Below are 23,811 nucleotides of genomic sequence, written 5' to 3'. Positions count from 1 at the left end.
GACTCTAGAACAGTGTCAGGCACCATGCTGACATTTGGGATACACTGTTTCCAGGGTCACAAAATTTAAATGCCCCTGGGTATTGGCTCTCTCTTATACATTTACCTTATTCTAGTCTGCTGTGAATTGTGTGTGTGTGTGTGTGTGTGTGTGTGTGTGTGTGTGTGTGTGTGTGTGTGTGTAGATCAGCGAACAGCTTCTGTGAAGTCACTTTTGTCCTTACACCTTTACAGAGGTCCTGAAAACACAGCTTTAAATTGTCAGAAGTGTGTGCCAAACACCTTTACCCACTGAACCATCTTGCCTGTCCCGATTGTGAATGATTTTACACAGCAAAATAAATTAAGAAACTTTATTTCTTCTCTCAAACAGGTACAAAACTAGTAGTTCATAAGGGTGAAACTGGTTCTCTGAGTCCTTCCTCATTAAAGTGTTTAAAGTTGGGTAAAGACACACTCATCCGCTTTACTGACTGTGTGTACATAAATGTGTGTGTGTACATCGTGTGCAGGCACCGATGAGTGTGTCAACCAGACTTCTGTTATTGTAACATGCCCGAGACCATCAGCTCATAAGGAGGAAAGGTGTCATTGGATCCAAGGTTCTGGAAGCTCCAGGCCCTGCTCTCCTGGCTGCACTGATTTCAAGCATGCAGCAAGGCCATACATCACGGCCGAGGACGCTTCTTGCCTCATGGTGCCCAAAGAACAGAGAGGGAGGAAACAACTGATTTTCTACAATCCCCTTCAAAGGCAAATCTTAACAGTGTGAGATCGTTCACTAGGCCTCACTTCTTAAAGGTCACTGCCCGCACCATGACCTATGGGGCTATGGTCACAATGGACCTTAAGTGCACTTACTCAGAACAATGGAGCTGTGGTATATCATCGAGTCTGACAATCTCACTATGACCCCACCTGTTCTCCAAGGTTCATCATTTTGTCCACTGTGCGCAACAGCTTCTCACACCTACCATCTCTGCTGTTCATCCCTCCATCCTCCAGTGCGAAGCCGGTCCTCTATCACAGGCCCTTGCTATGTAACCCCTCTCCACGCTCAGGGTAAAAAACAGGAAGGAAGGAGCTTCTGTCTTCTAGAATTTACCTATTCTAAAAAAAAAATAGCAAACAAACAATGGTAGGAATGGGGAGATGTCAGTGGGTCAAGCTCTTGCTACACAGGCATACAGCATCCGCAGGAATCATATAAAAACCAGATGGGTGTGGTCCTCCTGGAATCCTCACACCACCTAGCGGAGCAAGGTAGCTGGCTAGACCAGCAAACTGGTTCAATGGCAGGCTCCGCTGCCATGAACAAAGTAAACTTGAGTGTGGAAGTCACCTGACAACCCTCTGGCCTCCACACACAGGCGCAACATGCACACACATGTGAATGCTCACATTCGTGCACACTGAACTCACATATGCTTCCATGTTCTTGGCAATGGGAGGTCAAGTCTGTCTCCCAGACATCCTTCTGGACATGTTCCATGATCATATTTTTTTCACACGGGAGTTGTGGTTAGGTGACAGCCACCTGACTGTGCACCTCAAGAACTTAAATCAGCCAGCTCTGCACCATCTCTTTGCTAGCACGAAGGCAGTGTGTTCAAGGGGTCCCAAAAGCAGCGCATGAGTGTGCCTGAAGCCCAGTGCTCTAGTAACAGTTGGCCCTCATTACTTAGTCAGCACTAATTCCAGTCCACCACTGAATTCTTCGGTGCTCCCATGTTTTCAAGATACATTCCAAAGTAACTTGACTGTTTTTCCCTTAAGTCATAGAATCATAGTTATTAAGATTTAAATATTAGCACAAAACCAGATGGAAGTGAAAAAAATTCCAAGTCAAATAAATGTACAGTTGGAAATTAAAGACATGTTGTAAGCAGGAGCTAAGGAGATGGCTCCTCCAGGACTCAGACACCCTTACCAGGCAGCTCACAATCCCCTGTAACTCCAGCTCCAGGAGCTCGAATACCTCTGTTTTTTGAAAGCCATCTGCACTCACATGACATACACACACATACACACACACACACACACACGATGTACACACACACACACACTAATAAAAAATATAAAATAAAACAAACACATGTTGTAAGCAACAGAGAATATGTCACAAGCTAGTTCTCATAGTGGGGTAGGGGGGACTTCATTTCACATTTCATTCATCCACGGTATAACCAAAAAGTTTTGGAAAAGCCTGAGCTCACCTCTGTGAGCTCAGAGTCTGACCCGCCTGTCCATCCCCAGGCTGACGTCACTAAAGCCCATTCCCATGGACTACTAGATTTTTCCTTGAAATTGGCGGCAGGCACAGTCCTGCCTTGGAGTACCAGGGCAGCTGTTCCTGACGCCCAACAAGCTGTCTCTCTTGGATAACCACCTACAAAAAGCCTTCCATCTCTAAAGCTTTGTCCTGATGCTAATAGCTTTTGGGATCTACTCTGAACATCCTATTTTATAATTTCTGAAAGTGAGGACTTTCAGAATTTAAGTGTATTTGCTGCTCTTCTGTAGGCTCAAGCCCAAGCCTCAGCATCCACACTGGGCACTTAACAATGACCTGCAACTCCAGCTCTAGGCCCTCCATGGGCACTTGAGTACACATACATATCCCCATACATAGATGAAAATAAAGGTTTTTATCAAAGTAAACCCTTCTCAGATTTCCTGCATGCCTCCACATGCACACTCTGTTATAGGAGAGCTATGCTTTCTTTTTTTTCTATAGTGTTTGTCCAATATTCCATACCAGTTTTTAATTTTAACATTTGTTAATTGTTTACTTTATCCTTTAACCAAAACAAAATTGTCAGAAACATATGGTCAGAGATCTTTCGTTGTTGTTGTTCATTGATAAATTCCAAGTATGCAGACTATGTCTTTTGGATAGGAGGAATTTGAGTCCCCTGAATGATGAACCAGTGAACATAGTTCTCTTCGGTTAGGTTTTCTTGTGTCCTCTAATACACACAGAGAATTCAAATGAGCTGATTAACCCTCCTGGGTTAAGTGTAAAGAGGGCTCCTCAGGGAGTTAAATGAGCACATGTAACTAAACCATTGACGACTGTCAGCACTATAAACAATTGTGAACTCCATCAGGAGTGACCAATTCTTTCAGGATATATTTCTAGCACTGTGTCCGGAGCTCTGAAGCTTCAGAGTCTCAGAATTGAGTGAGATTTTTTACCCTCTACATGCATCATTGATGACACCTACAGATCTGGGTTTCATGTGCTGATTTCATCCTTCTTGTCTGTAAGAACTTCCTGTCATATGCAGATTAGGACGTCACATCGCTCCCTTCATGTTCCTTCCAAGGCAGGAAAAGTAGCAAAAGCCTTGCTAATTCCAACCATCTGATTGTTTTCTTTCATGGATCCTTAGTGAAAATGGTGTCTGTTGTTTCTTCTCATTCAATGCACAAACAAGCTTCAGGTTCAGACTGGCTTTGCAGGCGATGTCGCTGATGCCTGGTCCTTCAAATAAAACTGGTGGCTTTGGAATAAGACTGCAAACTCTTACTTTGGGAGTCTCGCAAACCGGAGTTCCTCATAGATAACAAGACAGCAGCTGGCTGTGGGGCAATTATTGACCCACAGGGAATGCAAATGTATTATGTACATAGAATCATGTACAAGACACTCAGTGCTTTACAAAATACCAGCGCAATAGAATATAGTAGGAACTACAAGTGGAAAATGGCATCTATGCTAAATGGATTCAGAACTGAGAACTGTAATGGTTAATCATCATCAACTTGACTACAATTAGAGTCACCTAGGAGACACACATCTCTGGGTGTGTCTGTAAAGGTGCTGCAGGTAACGTTTCCCTGAAAAAGAAAGACCCACTGTTGAATGTGGGATGTAGTACCTCCGTGGGTCATTCCAGACAGAACGTAAAGAAGAAAGGAGAAATTGAGTTTAGCATCACTTTTCATCTCTTTGATTCCCGACTCCAGACACGATGTGACTAGTTGCCTCCTATGTATACCAACCACATAGATTCACCCTTACCAGAACCCACTACGGTAGACTGTGGCCTCAACTCTGAGTCAAAAGCAACCCTTCCTTCCTTGAATTGCTTTTGAAGGTAATTTTGTCACAGTGAGAAGAAAAACAACAAGCACAATAATCAACAAAAAATATAATTACTTTAAAAAAAATAAAGTTTAAGTTCCAACATTTAGTTCCAGGAGGTGGATGTAGGGGTCTTTCGTGCATCCTTCTTTTCTTCGGCAAGGCTCCAATTTAACATAAGCTCAGCCAATGGGAACAAGTTATGGTGAAATGAGTGTTGAGAAACCCAGGGTTGGAGGGTCAGCACAAAGGGCTGAAGCAGGAACTGGAATGTTTTCAGGATTCTGGGAAGCATCCCTTTCACCTCCCATCTGTTCGGAAGCCCTCCCTTTCTCTCCCATGACTGCCTCTCGGGGTGCTGAAGATGACTGCTAGGAATTGCAGACTCAGGCTTCCGGCCCCCGAGGAGACTGACCCTGATGTCTCTCAATCCAAATTTCAGACTCCTGTGCCAGCCAGCTGTAGCCCAATCTAGTGTGGCTGACCCAGGAGGGATGTTTGGTATGATGGTATTTAATGATGAGATTTTAGAAACTTTACGGGTCCATAATTATTCAAAGACTTTCTATTCTGCAGGCTCGCCCCAAGCTTGCGGAGCTTTGAGACACTTTTGGAGTCTACTTTTGTGACTTCTCACCTCATAACAGCATGGAAACACAACAGTTCTCAGATCTAGATAAGATTTCTGGAGTTTCTTCCTCCGGGTTCTTCACTGTAAATACCCCAATTCTAGCAGACTCTCCATCTTCCCCTGGGTCACTTGCTTTCATTTGACATTGAAGATGTTTGGAATTATTTTTCTTCTTTCTAACTAAGCGGTTCTCAGCCTCCCTAATACAGTCCTTCAAGTTGTGGTGATCCTTTAGTTGCTACTTCATAGCTGTAATTTTGCTACTGTTATGAATTGTAATATAAATAACTGCCTTCTGATGGCCTTAGGTGACCCCTGTGAAAGGGACACAAAGGGGTCATGACCTACATACAGGCTGAGCTAGCTTGTCAAAGAAGAGGCTATTCTAGCCACTGACAGTCTGAAAAAATAGTTTGTGGTCACAGTATCTCCCTTCACTAGAAAGAAGGACACAGAAAGAAAGGAACATCCAAACAGTGTGAAGCTCACAATCATGGTGGAAAACGTGGCAGCACACAAGCCGAATCCTAGCTTAGGGCGAGATTGCAACGTGGCACATTATCCAGAAAGCATCAAAGGGGAAGCAGAAGCTGGTGGTATTGTGTGGATAAAATATAAGAAGTTCAGAACAGCAAAATGAAATGTAATTGAATCAAATGTTTTCTCAGAATATGACCTATGACTGGGAGATTGAATTTTCTCTTTGCATATTAAGGAACCCTGTGGTAAAGAAAAACAATTAAGACAACCTTGGAAAGCCCGTAAGTGTTAGTACTCTCTCCAAGTTTAAATTGAAAGATGATTTTGGGTTCAATGAATAACAAAATTTAACGAGCCATCTTTTGAATGAGTTAAGTGTAAATTAACCAGAAAGACTCATGCTTGGCAACCATCTCCTCTCTAAAGTAATTTCATTTTGTCAGGGTGTTGCTAATTTAAACAAGATGACCTACCCCACACATGGTATTCTCGCATGGCTAGCAGATTCTTCACCAATGGGATCATAATTTCCGAGAGACATTCCAGAAGACAAAAGAGTGACAGAACTCCAACACACCCCACAGCCGTAGCTCATCAAGATCATCCTACCTCCTCTAGCCTTTCCCCGAGGATATCGCTTCTACAAGGAGTGAAGTAGTAGCCATACCGCTGCTGAAGGAAACTGATGCCCTGAGCGTCCGTTCTCAGACTCACTGCTTCCCCTTCGCAGTGTTCTCGGACACTGGATTTATTGCATTATCTTTGCCGCTGTGCCTCCTCCGGAGAAGCGCACGCCCATATTGCCCTTTGCGTCACATGGAACGGCCACTAATGGGACTGATGACAGCAGGAGACTGAGTAACCCAGTCAAGCGAGACCAAATGCTGCTGGAGCCGATGATCGCTTCCCCAGGTGCTGGAGCAGTTAGCAAAGCGGTGGTGGAAAGCGGCATGGACAAGTCATTTGCTAACAGCCATGGCAAAGCAGAGGAGAGAAAATCAGCGGACCACTAGGCACTGAGTGATTCTGATGTACCTGGTGCACAAATGTCTTAGTTAGGGTTACTATTGCCGGGAAGCGACACCATGACCACAGCAACTCTTATAAAGGAAAGCATTTAATTGGGGCTGGCTTACAGTTTCAGATGTTTAGTCCTCGATCATGGCAGGAAGCATGGTATGATGCAGGCTGACATGGCATTGGAGAATTCTTTATCTTGATTTTCAGGAAAAGGGAAGTGAACTGTGAGCTGCTAGGTACGACTTGAGCATTTGAGACCTCAAAGCCCACCCCTTCTTTCAAAACCTGCCCTTCCTGCCACAAAGTCACACCTACTCCAACAAGGCCACACCTCCTAATAGTGGCACTCCTTATGGACCAAGTATTTCAAACACTTGAATCTATAGAGGCCATTCCTATTCAGACCACCACAACAACTAACTTTCTTCAAGGAATTGAAGGGCTCCAAAGAGAAGACACAAGTGTGAAAAGGAAGAAGAAGGAGGAGGAGGAGGAAGAGGAAGAAAAGGAAGAGGAAGAGGAACGAAGAACACCACCATCACCATTACCTCTGTCTGTGTTCATCAATGAATGTTAAGGATAGAATTTATCGAGGGTGTCAGACAGACCCATTAGTATTCTAGGATTGAGTTAAGAACCTATACGGGCATGGTCTCATCTGATCCTGACAGTCTATCAGTGGACTGCTGTTGTTCTCTCTGCTTTACTGACCTAACAATGGCAGCGTGCATTTCTTCCCCTTAGCCCTTTCTCCCTTGAAGGTTAAGTCATTTCAAGTTCAGACGTTCCAAGACTTGTTGAAAGATGCAGAATGCAGGGAAGGCACCAGCAAATCATAGTTAATAACCACAGCTGTGGCAATAACATTGGGGTCCAAGGTATCCCAAAGTTCAAGTGTGTATTAATTAGGGTGTCTACTGCTGTGAAGAGGCACCATAACCATGGCAATTCTTATAAAGGACAACATTTTATTGGGTTGGCTTACAGTTCAGAGGTTTAGTCCATTATCATCATAGCTGAACAAGGCAGTGTGTAGGCAGACTTGGTGCTGGAGAAGGAGCTTAGAATTCTACACCTTGATCTGCAGGCAACAGGAAGTGAGCTGAGTGTAGCTTGAGCAAAGAAAACCTCAAAACTCATCCCCAACAGTGGCACACTTCCTCCAATAAGGCCATACCTGCTTCAACAAAGCCACATCTCCCAATAGTGCCGTTCCCTATTACATTATGGAGCAATTATATTTAAACTACCACAAAGTGTGACTTTCCTACAATCACAACAGTGAAGCCTTCTTGATACTTTAGCTCTTCCAGGGTTAGTGGATTGTTGTGCTGTTCAGGTGGAGCTGTGATGTTTGATGGCTGGGAGGTCATGGGGTAGTGTAATCTCCATCGGTGGACATGGCCATTGTCAGAGGCAGGCATCTGCAGAGCAAGCAGGTCCCTAGGCAGGATCCCAAAACTCTGGCTTTTGGGCTTTTGGGCACTAATCCCTCAGTCACTTCTCTGCCTTCCTCGGGATGCTGTGATGGTTAATCTTGACTACCAACTTGTTGGGATGTAGAATCACCACGGAAACCAATCTCTAAACATGGCTATGAGTTCCAATCTAGATTAGGTTAACTGAGGTTGGGAGAGCCACTTATATAAACAGAACCATGTCATAGACTGAGGTTCCACACCAAATAATAAGTAGGAAGTGGGGCTGCAAGATGGTCCATTAGTTAAGAGCACTTATTGCACTCACAGAAGGCCCAGGTTTGGCTTCCAGTACCCACATGGTGGCTTATAGTCTTACATAGTCCCGATTCCAGGGGTTCTGAAACCCTCTTCTGACTCTCTTGGGCACCAAGCATGCCTGTGATCACACAGATGCAGATTAAACTCTTAGAAAATAAAATAGATACATCTGAAAAAAATATTTTAAAATAGAAGAATTGATCTCTCCTTCCTGACTCTGGTCACGATATGACCTGATGCCCCCTGCTCTTGCCATGCCTTCCCCGTCAGGATGCATCCCCCCGTTACTGCAAGATAAAACAACCCTCCTTCCTTTTCTCCCTTCTTTTCTTCCTTAACTTGCCTTTGTTAGCCTATTGAGCCAAGCAATAGGACAAGCAACTGATACTGATGTAGACTTCTGATAATTGGTAAAAAAAATATATTCACCGTAAAGAGATGGTCATGAATTAGATGAGACAGGGCCCACTAATCCCAGAGAGCAAGCAGTGCTCTGCAAGCCTTCCTGTCTCTAATCCTGATGGTCTCCATATTATTGTTTCCCCCTTTGCCCTCTCCAAAGTCAACAGCTCACTGTTTGCATCGCTCAGAAACATTACAGAGGAAAAAGACAAGTTTGCATGTTACCACCTGTGTCTCTGAGTCTCCTTTCATGTTGATGACATTGATAGTGGCATCTTAGGTGAAGGTGAGTTTTAGGTGTCCCTCTGGTCCCCAAATGGAAATCTCTGTTAGTCACTGTGTGTGTGTGTGTGTGTGTGTGTGTGTGTGTGTGTGTGTGTTACTATTAAGGAAGGCAGTATTGCCCTCCTCCGATGAGTTGGCAATTACAAAGTCTTGATCATCAGTCTCCTCTCCTTTAAAATTGTTATTTCTATCTTTTTATGGCCACACCCAAATCTATAAAAGAGGAACATGAGGTAACAGTATTTTTTAAGGCAGAGACAAGGATACTTAGTTAATGTTGAAGGGCATTAGTATAGGATTCTTGTCGCATGGAATAAGCTCTCCCTGTTGTAACCAGAGAGTGGATGATGGCGGATGGCAGTAGGATAAAAAATGTTGAATTCTGCATTTACTCATGGCTCCCTTTTATTGCATACCCTTAAGTCTCTGCATCTCTCAGTCTCATGCTCCACATTTATACCAGACAAGATGTGAGTTCCCAACTCCTACACCCAACCCGCACACTCATTAGTGACTAGTACACAATGTCACTGTGACTGGAGACCTTCTACAGCTTGCCAGTGCCTGCTACGACCTTTGAGTCATGGCCACAGCTGTGCGGAGCTCATGCCAGGCCCTGCCCTGCAGTCTTGAGTTTTTTCACACATCTTAGAACTTCTGAACTTGAAATGACTAGCCTTCAAGAGCGAGAGCTGAGGGGAAAGAAGCACATGCTGCCATTGTTAATAACTGAAATTAAAGTCGGTGTTCAGCCAATAGGAGAAGTGCTGACCACTGCCTAGCTCGGAACCAAGGGCTAGTCCAGCAATTTCGAAATATTTATGCAACCCTTCACACCAGGAGACAGGTTTGGATAGATGTAGTTGAACCTACTTCAACTGTATTTATAGAAACCGTAATTATTTATCCAAAGGCCTTTGTTTCTCTCAACTGACCTGTAGGTAGGTCTGGTTTTGTTCATTAGTTAAAGAGGAACTGAGAAGCAGCACAATCAAACAAACATGGAGGCGGGAGTGAAAGAGAAAAGGCAGAAGTGGAGACAGAGTTCAGAAAGACGCGTTGAGGTCAGAAAAATACGCGTGTGGGTTTTTTGTCTCGTGTGAACTGAAGGTCTCCAAAGAAGCCGCAGGCTATTTGACCAGCGGAGGACAACCCTGTGGCAATAGAGCAACAAAAGCTGACTTGACCTTCGGTCATCTTCAGCTGCGTTTACAAGCCGCTTCCCTCAACCACCGAGTTTGAGATAAAACTCTGGGGATGGAAGCTCTGCTTGACAGACCTGCAGCCTCCACCAACTCGAAAGCTGAGCATGGCATAAACAGACCACCTAAAGCCAAAACAACACAGCCAGCCCAACCTCCTTTACAAAAGGTAACATATGAACCCCATTGGTTTCCCCTGCAGTCCGAAGCTCCCCTACTTCACAGCCTGCTACAGAAACTTATGGAACCTCATCCAAGTTAACCCTGTCACTCACTGTGGCACACCACTCAGAGAGGGCTGTGCCCACCAGCCAGTTCTGGGTGCAGCTTCAACAGAGGCCACGGTGCTGTGGACAAAGGCGCCATCCGAAAAGGGTTTCGTCTCTCAGGATTCTCAAGTATTCAAAGCTGCTTGTTTTTTTGGAAGGTTCTGAAGTATCAATATTTAAAATTAATCATGGGTGTCCCCAGCTATCCACCATATCATTTACATAAGATATATCCAAATATTTCCAATAATAACAATTATTCACTTCATTGACTTCAGAACACGATATATTTTTAAGAATACAGTATACCATAAAGATATGGAATAGACGCTGTTATGATTTTTGCCTCTTTGGCATTTTTCCACTTGGCATAAAAAAATATAAAAATTATTCGTAAAGTATGATTATTCACATTGAGTCTGAGTTGTAAAGTACTGCCATTATTCTTTCTGAGCAAGGAAGACAAAATGTCCTCTTAGAAAGAAAAAAAAATAGGAGTTAACGAAATACGTATATAACCAAACCCTAATTGACTTCCTATTGAAGGAATTCTCTTTGTGTGACTTTAGGATCCAAACCACTAACTCAGCACATTCCCATGCTGTCTCTTCAGGATGGCACATTCATTTCCTCTCTGATTTCCAGGTCTGTGGGAGGACAAACTCTCCAGGAAAGGGACTAGGACCTGGTGCAGCAGGGATCGGCACCATCCTTCACGGCTCTTGGCATTGTTTGTGTGAAATGGTTTTGGGCTTTGTTCTGCTTCTTTGCCAAGAAAGCCATTTGTTTATTCAGTCTTCTTTTCAAACGCCCAAGGGTTTAAATGTACACAGTGGGGTTGACGACAAAAAACCTGGGGGGAGTGGGGTTCAAGAGTGTTGGGCATCGAAGGCACAGCGTGAGCACCGATGTTGGCAGACCAGTAGGCAGGGCCTGTGTGAAGCAACCATTTCCATTGTTCTCGTCGCACAAGTGACAGGACCGTGGCTGATACATCCATCAACTCCCTGAGCGAATCAGGCTTTATCCCATAATATGCTGCAAACCTCAAATACACAGAATGAAGTTTACTCTAAGAACTATTTATCATTCAAAATCCATGCCATTTGTCCCTCTTGGGGCATGCCTAAGCCTTTTTGCTTATTTTTAATATGCATTTTAAATAGTTATCCATTAAAAACAATCACATATGTTTGCAATATAATTCTTAAGAAGCAGCAACTCCTCAGCTGTCTGAAGGTTTTCCTCTTTGTTCTAATTCACAGTGACACTGGTTCGTGCAGCAATATAAAACCCAACGTTAGCTGTCTTGTATTAATGAGCAAAAATAAAAAGAAATTAGATTCTTCTGGTTTTCATAGTTTCCTCCAACTCCTCAAGGACCAATTAAGAGGGTCACTGAGCCCTGCTTCTTTGAATTTGTGAGCCTATATTTTGTTTCTAAAATATTCTGAATATTGGGGTGACATCAAACTGGAAATAAAACTCTAATTTTGCAGTGAGTTCTCGATTTGATGTCATGCTGGACTTCTCTTCAGCAGGTGTTAGGAGCAGCACACCGCTATTTTCTTTCCAGTATATGGACATCCACAGGAGGCTAGGCAGCAAGTGCTGACGTTGTCAGCTACGGAAGTGTCTGTAGCTGGTTTCCATCACTGTACATACGGCACACATTTCAAGGTAGCCTCACCGAACAAACTGTTATTAATAGACACTAGCATTTAAATCATACACAGTGACAGTATAAATACCAATGTGCAAAAGCTGAGAAAATATGAATGATATCCTCTCTGAGGTATTTCCTTATGGAATGATTAATAATATTTAAACAGAAAAATACCAGGAAATCATTCCTCTGGCATAGTTACAACGCCCAAGATTCTGGTGGAATAATGAGGGACCGCGGTGGTGGAGAGTGTTTTCTCTGACTGAACTGTAGGCACATCAGCCTTGTAAGAATATAGACATAAACACCAGCAAAGATCACCTTTACATACAAGGTATTCCTTTAGTTTGCTTGCAGACATTAACATCATTTCCTTACCTTGTCTGCTGTCTATAAAGCAGCAGCAAACATGACAGTGCGTGTTTTAACAGGCAGTGATTTCTTGCCTTTTTGCTTTGCTGTTTTTGGAGACAGGGTTTCTCTGTGCAGTCCTGCTGTCCTGGAACTCACTCTGTAGACCAGGCTGGCCTCAAATGACAGAAATCCATCTGCCTCTGACTCCTGAGTGCTAGGATTAAAGGCATGTGCCACCACCTGGGGTGTGATGGTGACTTCAATTCTGTTCTCTATGGCTGCTGAAGAGAAATTGCTGGTCCCCAGTGGCTGCATCAGTAAACTACGTTTCTCCCAGTGGCAGTGAGACTCCCTTTTCTCTACCTCCTTCCACTGGTTTCCCTTTTGTAGGGTGTGATAGCCGCGCTCGTGGGGAGGTGGGAGTTCACAGGGTTTATTTTGCCTTCCCTGAAATAAGTGTTTGTTTTCAGGTATCTGTACTTCTGTTGGTTATTTTTGAGTTTCCTTTAGAGAAATGTCTGTTCAAGCTCTTTGACCTTTTTTATTACCATATGTTAATTAGATATGATCATTCATTTCATGACATTTTTGTGCCTTCACATAGTGTATAGCCCACCTTTCAAATGTTTCAACAAATTGTGTGTGTGTGTGTGTGTGTGTGTGTGTGTGTGTGTGTGTGTTCCACAGTGCACACGGAGGTCAGAGAACAACTTTCTAGAGCTGGCTCTCTCTCCTTCCACTGAGAGAGTCCCTGAGGCTCAACTCAAGCTGTTGGTCTTTGCAGCGAACTCTGTTCCACAGTGAGTCACCTCACTGCCCTACAGTTTCCAACTGAACTGTTTTCTGTTATTGAGTTGTAAGAGCTCTTCATAAATATATCACCAGATGCACGTATTGCAGATGTTTTCTCCACTCTTTGAGATGCCTTTACATTGTCTCAATTGGTTCACAGTAAAGAAGGTTTAATTTAATGCAGTCCTATTTGATTTTACTTCTGGTGTGATATTGTTAAAGGCCGTTGCAAAACCAATGTCAAGGAGAATTTTCTGTTATGTTCCCTTCTAGAATCGCTGTTATGCAAGGTCTCACATGTAGGATGTGTAAACTTTAAGTCTGCCTTTCCACGCGTGCTAGAGTCCCACTTGACTCTATTCAAGGTGGGAATCCAGTTCTCCTCTACGCCATTTCTTTTGAGGGAACAGGGGAGTGGAGGCAGGATTTTTCTGTTTCCCTGGCTGTCCTGGAACTCACTCTGTAGACCAGACTGACCTCCACCTCAGATCCTCTGCCTCCTGAGTGCTGGGATTAAAGGTGTGTGCTACCACCACTGAACCTTCTACACCATTTCATTGCTATTTCTTTTTTCATGTTGGTTTTGTCTCGAGGGTTTTCTGCTTGTTCCTTCATTGTCTTTTGAGACAAAGTCTCACTCAGTGGCATAGGCTGGCCTGGAGCTCTCTATGTGGCCCCATTTGGTACCTACTCATGGCAACCTTCCTATCTGTTTTCCAAGTGCTGAGATGACAGGCGTGAACCACCATCCCTACTTCTCAGCGCCATTTACTGAAGATCTAGCTTTTCCCATTATGTCTTCTGGGTGACCTTGTTGAATATAAGTTGACTTGTAAGGGCAGCAGAATTTCAATTCTGTTCCACTGGTTCATATTACGGCTTTTATGCTACTACCATATTGTTTTTAATGCCAAGGGATTTTAGGTAAGCCTGGTGATTCCAGTGTGGTTTGTCCTCTCAGAATTGCCTTAGGCGTTTGGGGGTCTCTTGGATTAGCATATATTTTTACAACATTTGTTCTTTGTTTGTCAAGAATAACAATGAGATTTTGATAGGCACTGTGCAGAATTTGTTTGCAGAATCTGTGTGCAGTAGGGACATTTTCACACTATCAAGTCTTCTGGTCCAGATAGCTTCACATTTAGTTGAGGCTTCTTCAATTTCTTCTACCAACATTTTGTAGTTTTTGGTGAATAAATTTTTCACTTTTTCAATTAGATTCGATTTCTAGTTTTTTATGCTATCACTAAATGGGATTATTTTCTTTATTTCATTAACAACTAGTTTATTGTTAAAGTTCACAGAAATACCACTGTTTTATATGAGAATTTTTATATTCTGAAGCTTTACTGAATTTATCTACTGGTTCTAAATGTTTTGTTGGATCTTTGCTGTTGTTAACATACAAGCTCATGGCCATCTACAAATAGAGATCAATTTACTACTCTTCCAGTTTGGGTGTTTGGCATTTCTTTTTTTGGTCTGACTTCCCACCTTGAAATCTTTATCGAATAGGGGCGGTGGGAGCAGGCATCTCCATTTTCTACTGGCTCTTTGTCGTTAGAAATGTTTTCAAATCTTACTCATTGGTTATGATTCCAGCTGTAGGGTTTTTTTCCTAATAAATATTCTTTTTTAGTTGAAGAATTTTCCTTTATAATCAAACTATTGAGAATATTAAAGGGATGGAGAAGTGTCTCAGTGGTTAAGAGCTCTTGCCATTCCCTCAGAGGATCCAGGTTCAATTCTAGGCAAAATGGTGCCTGGAAAACATCTGTAACTCCCTCTTTAGGGAATCTGACACCTTCTTCTGGCTTTTACAGCTCCAGGCACTCATGTGGTGCACAGGTACTCATGCAGACAAAACACATAAATAAATATTGAAAAATAAAGGACACTGGGCTTCCTTTGGTGTCTTCTCTTCATCAAATTGAGATGATTATGTGGCTTTCTCTTTCACTCTGATACCATGCTGCATCACATCAACTTGTTAACCAGCCTTGCATGCCAGTGATTTGACCATTATGCATGTTCTTTGCTATATGGTATGGATACAGGTGGATATTTTATTGAAGACTTTTGTACCAATTAGCATCGAAGAAATTAATATATAGAAACTAAGCACCACGTTACCGAACAATCAATGGATCAAAGAAGAAATCTGAAGGGAAATTAAAGACATCTTGAAATAAATTACTGTGGAGATATGACATACCCAAAAACAATCTATGGAATGCAGTCAAAGGAAATTCTGAAACATTTTTAGCCATGAACATCTGCGTTAAAAGAGAGAGAGAAATGAGCCTGGGACACAGTTATAGTAAGAGTGCTCAGGCGATAGAGTGGGAGGATTACAAGTCCAAACCCAGCTTCAACTATTTAGCAAAGCCAGGCCAGTCTGGGAGACAAGTGATCCTGTCCCCAAAGAACCAAAAGAAGAAAGAAAGTTCAGATAAATAGCCTAGAACTGTACTTCTGGGACTAGTAAAAGAAGACAAAAAACAAAAAACCTAAAGACAAAGTTAGAAGGAGGAAATAATCATAACAAAAATAAATAAAACAAGAGAACCCACAGGGGAAACATTAATGAAGTGAGTTCCTTAAAAATAATAAATAAATCAGCAATCCCATAGCTAAACTAAGAGGGGAAGAAGAAAAGAACCAAATAAATAAGATCAGAAATAAGGGGGAAACATTATAACAGATGCCTCAGAAATAAAATGGACCATGAGAGGCTATTGTGAGCTATCATAGCCAGTGAGCTGGATAACCAAGAAGAAACAGACACATTTCTAGAAAACACTAATATTGAATTGGAAGAACCAGAAAACTTGAGGAGACAACAAATGAAGAGACTGAGCAAGTAATTAAAACCTTCCCTCACCACCAACAAAGCCCAGGGCCAGATGGCTTCATGGCTTTCACTCTAACGAACATACCAAGAATTATTACCAATATTTCTTAAATTTTTCCAAAAATATATAGCTAAAGGGAATGTTTCTAAACACGTATTATTAAGCCATCATCTTGATGTCCAAGCCAAAGCAAGAAAGAAATTATAATTCATGTATTTAAAAACAGTTTAATACTTTATATTGGTGTTTTGTGAGTGCGGTGAGCAGGAGAAATACACATAGACCCAGGGCCTCTCTGTACTTCAAATAAGAATAAATTTGTGGGACATGCATATCTCTAAAAACAGTCAAAACATATAAAAATGAATGGCTTCCTTGATTACCGTTCTGCTAAGGTCTGAAGTATTAAGACTCTGCTTTTCTCTCTTTGCCACATCTGCTGACAGAATAAAGACCATTCTTAGCCATTAGATTGTCGACATTTCAGAAGATGTCCACAGCAAAGTTACAGTGGAGGGCCCCAGGGGGACCCTCTAGAGGGACTTCAAACACATCGGTGGAGAGCTGAGTCTCCTTGCTAAGATAAAGAAGAGGACCCAGGTTGACAAATGGTTGGGAAACAAAGAGCTGGCCCCTACCGGCACCATCTGCAGCAGTTCAGAACCAAATCAAGGGTGCCATGTAGGGTTTCTCTTACAAGATAACACCTGCGTGACATCAACATCATTATTCAGGAGAAGGGGTCTTTGGTTGGAATTTGAAATTTCTTGGGTAAAAAAATGCATCCACAGGATTCAAATGAAAACAGGTATTGCTTGATCTGGTTGTCAAGCCCAGAAGGATGAATTAATCCTTGAAGGAAATGACATTGAACTTGTTTCAAATTTAGCACCTTTGACGCAGGAAACTACAACAATCAAAAATAAGGATGTCATGCAGGCAGGGGCAGACAATGCAGGCCGCAGGCAGTGGGGTCTGGTTCGGCAGCAGACACAGGCCACAGGCGGTGGGGACCAGCACAACACCGAGAGCAGATCGCCCCACTACAATTTAATCAAAGAGGTAGGCCTTTGGTTGGCAAGGTCCCTGGCAAACGGGGAGCCTGGTCCTGTTCCTGAAGACCCTTCTGAGGGGTGAGAGGGATCTTGGCCCCCAGCAGGAGCCAGGAAACAGAACGAGGGCATTTTGTAAGAGGAGCCCCTGGCCAGCAGAGAAACCTGATCCGGTTTTAAAAGACCGATTAGATAGCATCAATAGGAGGAGATGGGCAGGCGCCAAGGCAAAAATTCACCCAATAATCTGAAAAACAACATGAAAACACCAGAACCCAATGATCTTACAACAGAAGGACTTAAACACCCTAACACAGAAGAAGTGGAAAAAATGGACTTTATGAAAGCAATAGAGTCCCTTACACAACATATAAAAAACGCCCTTATAGAAATGGATGAGAAGTATAACAAAAAGTTTGAAGAAATGAGTAAATACGTGCATGACACACTGGGAAACCAAGAAAAAAAACGATCAAACAAGTAATGGAAACAGTTCAAGAATTGAAAACTGAAATGGAAGCAAGGAAGAAAACACAAACTGAGGACCAGCTGGATATGGAAAATCTAGGTCAACGAACAGAGACTATAGAAACAAGCATAATCAACAGAATACAAGAGATAGAAGAAAGAATCTCAGATTCTGAGGACACCATAAAGAAAATAAATGCACTGATCAAATAAAGCAGCAAAGCCAACAAATTCTCATGACAAAACATTCAGGAAATATGGGACACAATAAAAAGACCAAACCTAAGAATAATAGGAATAGAAGATGGAGAAGAATCACAGCTAAAAGGCCCAGAAAATATTTTTAACAAAATTATGGAAGAAAACTTTCCCAACATAAAGAAAGATATTCCTTTGAATATTCAAGAAGCATACAGAACACCAAACAGACTGGATCAAAGAAAAACATCCCCTTACCATATAATAATCAAAACACAAAATATACTGGTTAAAGAAAGAATATTAAGAGCTGCAAAGGAAAAAGGCCACATAACTTATAAAGGTAAATCGATCAGACTTACACCTGACTTCTCTATAGAAACCATGAAAGCCAGAAGGTCCTGGATAGATGTACTTCAGAAGCTAAGAGACCATGGATGCAAACCCAAACTACTATACCCAGCCAAGCTATTGTTCACTATCAATGGAGAAAACAAGACATTCCAGGACAAGAATAAATTTAAACAATACGTAGCCACAAATCCAGCCTTACAGAAAGTAATAGAAGGAAAATCGCAACCCAAGGAATCCAACATTGTCAAGACTGCCTACCATAACTCAGGCATTTAGCGACCCTTTACCAGCACAACTCAAAGAAGGGAGACACACAAACTCTACTACCAAAAACAATAAGAATAACCGGAGTAAACAACCACTGGTCATTAATATCACTTAATATTTATGGTTTCAATTCACCTATAAAAAGGCACAGGCTAATAGATTGGATACGAAAACAGGATCCAACATTCTGCTGTTTGTAAGAAACACATCTCAACCACAAAGACAGGCATCTACTCAGAGTAAAGGGTTGGGAAAAGGTCTTTCAAGCAAATGGTCCTAAGAAAAAAGCAGGTGTGGCCATACTAATTTCTAACAAAATTGACTTCAAACTAAAATCAATCAGAAGAGATCGAGATGGACACTTTATACTCATAACAGGAACAATTCATCAGGATGAAGTCTCAATTCTGAATATCTACGCCCCTAATATAAAAGCACCTATTTATGTAAAAGAAATATTACTAGAACTCAAGGCAGACATCAAACCACACACATTAGTAGTAGGAGACTTCAACACACCTCTCTCTCCAACGGACAGGTCAATCAGACAGAATTAAGAGAATTATTGGAGGTAATGAAGCAAATGGACTTAACAGACATCTATAGAACACTCCACCCAAATAGGAAAGAATATACCTTCTTCTCTGCAGCTCATGGAACCTTCTCAAAAATTGACCACGTACTTGGAAGCAAAAAAAAAACCTCCACAGTTACAAAAAATATGTGTCCACCTGTGTCTTATCAGATCACCACGAATTAAAGTTAGAAGGCAACAACAACGCTACCCCCAGAAAGCCGACAAACTCATGGAAACTGAGCAGTCAACTACTGAACCACACCTGGGTCAAGGAAGAAATTAAGAAAGAAATTAAAGTCTTCCTTGAATTTAATGAAAATAAAGAGACAACATACTCAAACCTATGAGACACGATGAAAGCAGTGCTAAGAGGAAAGTTCATAGCACTAAGTGCCCATTTATAGAAAATGGAGAAAGCATACATTGGGGACTTAACAGCACACTTGAAAGCTTTAGAAAAAAAAGAAGCAGATGCGCCCAGGAGGAGTAGAAGACTGGAAATAATCAAACTGAGGGTGGAAATCAACAAAATAGAAACACAGAAAACAGTGCAAAGAATGAATGAAACAAAAAGTTGGTTCTTGGAGAAAATCAACAAGATCGACAAACCCCTATCCAAACTAATTAAACAACAGAGAGAGAACACACAAATAAATAAGATCAGAAATTAAAAGGGGGACATAACCACAGACACAGAGGAAATTCAGAGAATCATTAGATCTTACTACAAAAGCCTGTATGCCACAAAACTGGAAAATGCAAAAGAAATGGACATTTTTTTAGATAAGTACCATATACCAAAGCTAAACCAAGATCAGGTGAACGATCTAAATAGACCTGTTAGTCGCGCAGAACTAGAAACTGTTATCAAAAATCTCCCTTCCAAAAAAAGCCCAGGACCAGATGGTTTCAAGGCAGAATTCTACCAGAACTTCCAAGAAGATCTAATACCTATACTCCTTAATGTATTTCACAATATAGAAACAGAAGAGTCATTGCCAAATTCCTTTTATGAAGCTACAGTTACCCTGATACCAAAACCACACAGAGACCCAACCAAGAAAGAGAATTACAGGCCTATCTCACTCATTAATATCGACGCAAAAATTCTCAATAAAATACTGGCAAACCGAATCCAAGAACACATTAGAAAAATTATCCATTATGATCAAGTAGGCTTCATCCCAGAGATGCAGGGCTGGTTCAACATACGCAAATCTATCAATGTAATCCACCATATAAATAAACTGAAAGAAAAAACCATATGATCACTTCATTAGATGCTGAAAAAGCATTCGAAAAAATTCAACACCCCTTTATGATAAAGGTCTTGGAGAGATTAGGGATACAAGGGTCATACCTAAATATAATAAAAGCTATTTGCAGCAAGCCGACAGCTAACATTAAATTAAACGGAGAAAAACTCAAAGCCATCCCACTAAAATCAGGAACAAGACAAGGACGTCCACTCTCTCCATACCTCTTCAATATAGTGCTTGAAGTTCTAGCAATAGCAATAAGACAACATAAAGGGATCAAGGGGATTCGTATTGGAAAGGAAGCAGTTAAGCTTTCGTTATTTGCAGATGATATGATAGTATACATAAGCGACCCCAAAAACTCTACCAAAGAACTCCTACAGCTGATAAACACCTTTAGTAATGTGGCATGATACAAGATCAACTCCAAAAAAATCAGTTGCCTTTCTATACACTAAGGATAAGGAAATAGAGAGGGAAATCAGAGAAGCATCACCTTTCATGATAGCCACAAATAGCATAAAATATCTTGGGGTAACTCTGACCAAGGAAGTGAAAGATCTATTTGACAAGAACTTTAAGTCTTTGAACAAAGAAATTGAAGAGGACACCAGAAAATGGAAGGATCTCCCTTGCTCTTGGATTGGGAGGAACAACATAGTAAAAATGGCAATTCTACCAAAAGCAATCTATAGATTCAATGCAATCCCCATCAAAATTCTTCACAGATCTGGAGAAGACAATAATCAACTTTATATGGAAAAACAAAAAACCCAGGATAGCCAAAACAATCTTATACAATAAAGGATCGTCTGGAGGCATTACCATCCCTGACTTCAAACTCTATTACAGAGCCACAGTATTGAAAACAGCTTGGTATTGGCATAAAAACAGAGAAGTCGACCAATGGAATCGATTAGAAGACCCGGACTTTAGCCCACAAACCTATGAACACCTCATTTTCGATAAAAGAGCTAAAAGTATACAATGGAAAAAAGAGAGCATCTTCAACAAATTGTGCTGGCAAAACTGGATGTCAATCTGTGGAAGAATGAAAATAGATCCATATCTATCACCATGCACAAAACTCAAGTCCAAGTGGATTAAAAACCTCAATATCAGTCCGAACACACTGGACCTGATAGAAGAGAAAGTGGGAAGTACTCTACAACACATGGGCACAGGAGACCACTTCCTACGTGTAACCCCAGCAGCACAGACATTAAGGGCCTCATTGAATAAATGGGACCTCCTGAGACTGAGAAGCTTCTGTAAAGCAAAGGACACTGTCACTAAGACACAAAGGCAACCCACTGACTGAGAGAAGATCTTCACCAACCCCACAACTGACAAAGGTCTGATCTCCAAAATATATAAAGAACTCAAGAAACTAGACCGTAAAAGGCTAATCAACCCAATTATAAAATGGGGCACTGAGCTGAACAGAGAACTCTCAACAGAAGAAGTTCAAATGGCCAAAAGACACTTAAGGTCATGCTCAACTTCCTTAGAGATCAGGGAAATGCAAATCAAGACAACTTTAAGATACCATCTTATACCTATCAGAATGGCTAAAATAAAAAACACCAATGATAGCCTTTGTTGGAGAGGTTGTGGAGAAAGGGGTACACTCACCCATTGCTGGTGGGAATGCAATCTTGTGCAACCACTCTGGAAAGCAGTGTGGTGGTTTCTCAGGAAATTCAGGATCAACCTACCCCTGGACCCAGCAATATCACTCTTGGGAATATACCCAAGAGAGGCCCTATCATACAACAAAAGTATATGCTCAACTATGTTCATAGCAGCATTATTTGTAATAGCCAGAACCTGGAAACAACCTAGATGCCCTTCAATGGAAGAATGGATGAAGAAAGTATGGAATATATACATATTAGAGTACTACTCAGCAGTAAAAAACAAGGACTTCTTGAATTTTGCATACAAAAGGATGGAAATAGAAAACACTATCCTGAGTGAGGTAAGCCAGACCACAAAAGAGGAACATGGGATGTACTCACTCATATTTGGTTTCTAGCCATAAATAAAGGACATTGAGCCTATAATTAGTGATCCTAGAGAAGTTAAATAAAGAGAACCCAAAGAAAAATATATAGGCATCCTCCTGGATATTAACCTTCATCAGGTGATGAAAGGAGACAGAGACAGAGACCCACATTGGAGAACCGGACTGAAATCTCAAGGTCCAAATCAGGAGCAGAAGGAGAGAGAGCACGAGCAAGGAACTCAGGACCACAAGGGGTGCACCCACACACTGAGACAATGAGGATGTTCTATAGGGAACTCACCAAGGCCAGCTGGCCTGGGTCTGAAAAAGCCTGGAATAAAACCGGACTCGCTGAACATAGCGGACAATGAGGACTACTGAGAACTCAAGAACAATGGCAATGGGTTTTTGATCCTACTGCACGTACTGGCTTTGGGGGAGCCTAGGCAGTTTGGATGCCTAGACCTGGATAGAGGTGGGCGGTCCTTGGGCTTCCCACAGGTCAGGGAACCCTGATTGCTCTTCGAGCAGATGAGGGAGGGGGACTTGATCAGGGGAGAGGGAGGGAAATGGGAGGCGGTGGCGGGGAGGAGGCAGAAATCTTTAATAAATAAATAAATTTAAAAAATAAGGATATCAAAAAAGGTTTTGAATGGCTTCTATGTGTCTTAGAAAGCAACAATACAGCAGGCTGATAAGTAAGACCTGAGTCACCCAGCTCCAAAACAAAGATCCTGGATTATAAGTACAACTTAGGACGTCTTTGGGAATAGTCAAAGACTCCTATTGAAAAGAAAAAAGAAACAAGAAAAAAAATTCTCTGCTTTTTATTGTCCTGATTAATAATATCTGTCATGAGATTAGTTCCCAACAATAGAAGAATTAGGCTGCTCAGATTCCCTCTGCAATTTCACGGTTATTTCTATTTCACATATTCCAATGGAAGTTGTTTAACACTTTTTTTGTTTTGCTTAGTTTGCTAGCTATAGCAGTGAAGCCGTTCTCCTCTGTCTCGTGAGGTCACATGCATCACATGCACCACATGCACCACATGCACCACATGCATCACATGCACCACGTGCGTCACATGCACCACATGGACCACATGCACCACGTGCACCACATGCATCACATGCACCACATGCACCACATGCACCACATGCACCACATGCGCCACATGCACCACATGCACCACATGCGCCACATGCACCACGTGCATCACATGCACCACATGCACCACGTGCACCACGTGCATCACATGCATCACATGCACCACGTGCATCACATGCATCACATGCATCACATGCACCACATGCACCACGTGCATCACATGCACCACGTGCACCACGTGCACCACGTGCATCACATGCATCACATGCATCACATGCCCAAGAACTGCTGTCCGTTACAGTTAAGAAGAATTGATAATATTTATTTTTACTAATATCTTACTTGTAACAACTGAATCTCGATATTTAGTTCACATTTTAATGCTACATTCTGTCCATCTAAACTTCAGAAACAGCATACATAATAAATATTTTAAAAAAAAAAACTCAGCTTCACTATGTTCATCTCAGGCCACAATTATTCTATACTCAATATGCACCAGTCACCTACAGTGTACCAGGCTCTCTGCTAAGTCGTGAGAAAAAAATATGGACAAGAACCACTACAAATGATATGTCATTCAACCAAATAGTCACCAAGAATAATGGAGTCTATGGGAAAATGTGCAAATGGGCCCCTACAAATGGGATTTGTTCATTTGTTTCTTTTGTCTTTCTCCCTTACAAGATCAGTTTCCACTCCCTCCACTCCTCTCAGCTCCCCCCCTCAAGTCC

General features: G+C 41.8%; 1 pseudogene; it reads left to right on the top strand.

Annotated features, from left to right (window-relative positions):
* Positions 1 to 9,903: 9,903 nt before the first annotated feature.
* LOC142853070 (large ribosomal subunit protein uL6-like) lies at positions 9,904 to 22,669 on the top strand (annotated as a pseudogene).
* Positions 22,670 to 23,811: the final 1,142 nt, after the last annotated feature.

The sequence above is a fragment of the Microtus pennsylvanicus genome, chromosome 6 (genome assembly GCF_037038515.1).
Source record: "Microtus pennsylvanicus isolate mMicPen1 chromosome 6, mMicPen1.hap1, whole genome shotgun sequence".
NCBI classification, from domain to species: domain Eukaryota; kingdom Metazoa; phylum Chordata; class Mammalia; order Rodentia; family Cricetidae; genus Microtus; species Microtus pennsylvanicus.
The sequence above is the reverse complement of the archived record's forward strand: the minus strand, read 5'-3'. Positions and strand labels throughout refer to the sequence as shown.